This window comes from Rattus rattus, chromosome 1 (genome assembly GCF_011064425.1).
Source record: "Rattus rattus isolate New Zealand chromosome 1, Rrattus_CSIRO_v1, whole genome shotgun sequence".
Lineage (NCBI taxonomy): Eukaryota > Metazoa > Chordata > Mammalia > Rodentia > Muridae > Rattus > Rattus rattus.
Genome location: NC_046154.1, coordinates 130,110,156 through 130,114,465, shown reverse-complemented (window position 1 = coordinate 130,114,465; position 4,310 = coordinate 130,110,156). Strand labels below are relative to the sequence as shown.

At 41.8% G+C, this 4,310-nt stretch overlaps 1 pseudogene; it reads left to right on the top strand.

The window, feature by feature from the left end:
- The first annotated feature begins 3,058 nt into the window (after positions 1-3,058).
- Positions 3,059-4,061, top strand: LOC116889300 (annotated as a pseudogene).
- Positions 4,062-4,310: the final 249 nt, after the last annotated feature.

Here is a 4,310-nt window from a genome sequence, read left to right as displayed (position 1 = left end):
CCTGAGCAGACAATGTGACAGAGCTCTCTGTACCCAGATCCTGCTGGGAGAAGGCTGACCTCCAGGAGTGCTGACACACAGGCTTACAGGACTTCAAGGCACTGTTAGAGACAGCAAGACCAGATAACAAAAGAGATAAGCAGATGGCTAGAGACAAAGGCAAGAACCTAAGCAACAGAAATCAAGTCTACTTGGCATCATCAGAGACCAGTTCTCCCACCAAAGCAAATATTGGATATCCCAACATACCAGAAAAGCAAGATTTGGATTTAAAATCACATCTCATGATGATGATAGAGGATTTTAAGGACAGAAATAATTCCTTAAAGAAATTCAGGACAACACAGGTAAACAAGTAGAAGCCCTTAAAGAGGAAACACAAAAATTGCTTAAAGAATTATAGGAAAACACAACCAAACAGATGAAGAAATTGAAAACAAAACCATCCAGGATCTAAAAACCTAGGAAAGAGATTAGAAGTCATAGACACGAGCATCACCAACAGAATACAAGAGATAGAAGAGAGAATCTCAGGGGCAGAAGATACCATTGAAAACATTGACACAACCATCAAAGAAAATGTAAACCACAGTAACTTTCTAACCCAAAACATCCAGGAAATTCAGGACACAATAAGAAGATCAAACATAAGGATAATAGGTATAGAAGGGCATGAAGATTCCCAATTTAACAGGACAAAAAATATCTTTAACAATATTATAGAAGAAAACTTCCCTAACCTAAAGAAAAAGATGCCCATAAACATACAAGAAGCCTACAGATCTCCAAATAGATTGGACCAGAAAAGAAACTCCTGCCATCACATAACAGTCAAAACACCAAATGCACACAAAAAAAGAATACTAAAAGCAGTAAAAGAGAAAGATAAAGTAACATGTACAGGCAGACCTATCAGAATTACACCAGACTTCTCAACAGAGACTATGAAAGCCTGAAGATCCTGGGCATTTGTCATATAGACGCTAAGAGAACACAAATGTCAGCCCAAGCTACCATATCCAACAAAACTGGCAATTAACATAGATGGAGAAACCAAGATATTCCTTGATAAAACCAAATTTACACAATATATTTCCATAAATCCACCATACAAAGGATAATAGATGGAAAACTCCAACACAAGGAGGGAAACTACATGCTAGAAAAAGCAAGAAAGTAACCTTCTTTGAAACAAACCCAAAGAAGAGAGCCACACAAACATAATTACCTCTAAGAACAAAATAACAGGAAACAAGTATTATTATTGTAATATATGTTAATAAAGAATAAATAAAACAGATACCAAGAACAACAGGGATGCAAGGTTAGTTCAATATGGTCAAATCAAGCAACATGATATATCCTACCAACAGAATGGAAGACAAAAAGTTATGATAATTTCAGTAAATGAATGGTAGAAACACAAAAGCTGTTTTCCTTTCATGATTTAAAACTCTTAGGCTAGAGAGATTCAGAAAGGAAGGACAGAAATAAAATAAAAGGAAACAGATAATAAGCAGATTTTTTAAAGGGGGGTTGGTTTAAAAATTCCGTTCTTCTAAATTCTTTTGACCATAATTTTGGAAGTCTTATTTAGAATAATTAGACAAGAAAAGGAAATAAAGTCAATTACATAAAAAGGGCAAAAATAAAATTGTCTCAAAGTAAGTTGCTTATTTGAAATTTTGTGAGAGTGCATTTTAACTGTCATAAAGGCCTTAAAAACTACAGATAGTGTCCAGAGGGGTCTGCACAGAGATGCACACCTGGGAGGTTCCTAATTCTGCAACATTATAACCAGGAGGCATACTTTCAATGGATAAATAACACTTTTAGTTCACGGTTTCAGAGGGTTCAGTCAAAGGTCAGCTGACTCTGATGTTTGTGTTCTGAGCAATACAGAATATCTATTAACAAGATTGCATGTGTCTTAGGGTTTTATTGCTGTGAACAGATACCATGACTAAAGCAAGTCTTATAAGGGCAACATCTCATTGGGGCATGCTTAAAAGTTTAGAAGTTCAATCCATTATCATCAAGGCAGAAGCATGGCAGTGTCTAGGCAGGCATGGTACAGGAGAAGCTGAGAGTTCTGCATCTTGATCTGTAAGGCTACTAGGAGAAGACAGCTTCCCACACAGTTAGGAGGAAGGTCTCATTGCCCACCCACAGTGACACACTTCCTCCAACAAGACCACACCTCCTAATAGTGCTACTCCCTGGGCCAAGAATATTCAAACCACCACAGCTTGATAGAGAAGATTGTTCCTTTCCTTGTAGCAGAGATGGGGAGAACTAAAAGGAGAAGAGAGGAGAACAGAACAGAAGATAAACAGAAAAAGGATTTAACCTTCAAAGGCATTTCCCTATTGACCTGCTTTCTGCTACTAGGACCCATTCTCTTATATCCCATTCAATTATGAACTTACAAATGAACTAATCCATTGGTGAAACTAACAATGTCATGTAGTTGCTCCTCAATGTTGTTAGCTGGACCAAGCCTCTCACATGAGCCTTTTGAAGGAATATTTCGTATCTACACCATAATAACCAGAGATGGTATGTATCCTCCCACTCCTTCCTACATATATGTCATTGTGTATCTCTTCAGTTCCCATGTAGCTGTCTATCTATACTTCTGGTAAAAGGTTCTTCATATGAAACTGGTAAATGGAAGAAAATTATGTCCCTGAATTTCATGAGGCATTCTAAGAAGTAAGTTCAATTAGAGGGAGAGATGCAGACTCTGTACTCAGTCAGTCAGAGAACATTTCAGGCCATACCTGTTCAAACTAGGAGAAGGTCTGTGTAGATTTATACTATCTCCAAAGAGTTGGCATCAGAAGAGTTAGATGATCCAGAGAATTGCTCAATCAGTATAGAACCAACTCCACCCCAGTAACACCCCTACCATACCTGGTGCCAAAGAATGACCGTGTGAAAGTACACAGTAAAAAACACATTATGTGTCTCTCTGCTCCTCCCTGTTCCAGAGAGAGCTGCATCTTCTCCTGCAGCGTCATCCTTGTCCAGTAGACAAGATGGTGAAGGTCATTGTATGAACGGATTTGGACATATCGGGCTCCTGGTAACCAGGGTTGCCTTCTGCTCTGCCGTTGGCAAAGTGGAGATAGTTGTCATCAGTGACCCCTTCATTGACCTCAACTACATGGCCTACATGTTCCAATATGACTCTACCCATGGCAAGTTCAACGGCACAGTCAAGGCTGAGAATGGGAAGCTTGTCATCAACAGGGAAGTCCATCACCATCTTCCAGGAGCGAGATCCTGCTAACATCAAATGGGGTGACACTGGTACTGAGTATGTCGTGGAGTCTACTGGCATCTTCACCACCATGGAGAAAGCTGGGGCTCACTTGAAGGGTGTGGCCAAAAGGGTCATCATCTCTGCCCCTTCAGCTGATGCCCCCAAGTTTGTGATGGGTGAGAACCATGAGAAATATGACAACCCCTCAAGATTGTCAGCAATGCATCCTGCACCACCAACTGCTTAGCCCCCCTGGCCAAGGTCATCCATGACAACTTTGGCATCGTGGAAGGGCTCATGACTACAGTCCACACCATCACTGCCACTCAGAAGACTGTGGATGGCCCCTCTGGAAAGCTGTGGCATGATGGCCGTGGGGCAGCCCAGAACATCATCCCTGCATCCACTGGTGCTGCTAAGGCTGTGGGCAAGGTCATCTCAGAGCTGAATGGAAACTCACTGGCATGGCCTTCCATGTTCCTGTCCCCAATGTATCCATTGTGGATCTGACATGCCACCTGGAGAAACCTGCCAAGTATGATGACATCAAGAAGGTGGTGAAGCAGGCATCCGAGGGCCCACTAAAGGGCATCCTGGGCTACACTGAGGACTAGGTTGTCTCCTGCGACTTCAACAGCAACTCCCACTCTTCCACCTTTGATTCTGGGACTGGCATTGCTCTCAATGACAACTTTGTAAAGTTCATTTCCTGGTATGACAATGAATATGGCTACAACAACAGGGTGGTGGACCTCATGGCATACATGGGCTCCAAGGAATAAGAAACTCTGGACCACCCACCCCAGCCCAGCAAGGATACTGAGAGCAAGAGAGAGGCCTTCAGTTGCTGAGGAGTCCCCATCCCAACTCAGTCCCCAACACTGAGCATCTCCCTCACAATTCCATCCCAGACCCCCATAATAACAGGAGGAGCCTAGGGAGCCCTCTTCTCTCTTGAATACCATCAATAAAAAATTATTTGACCCTATCACATGCACTCTCCTTAGCTAGCAGCAGTTATGAAGCCAGCCTTTCTGAACTC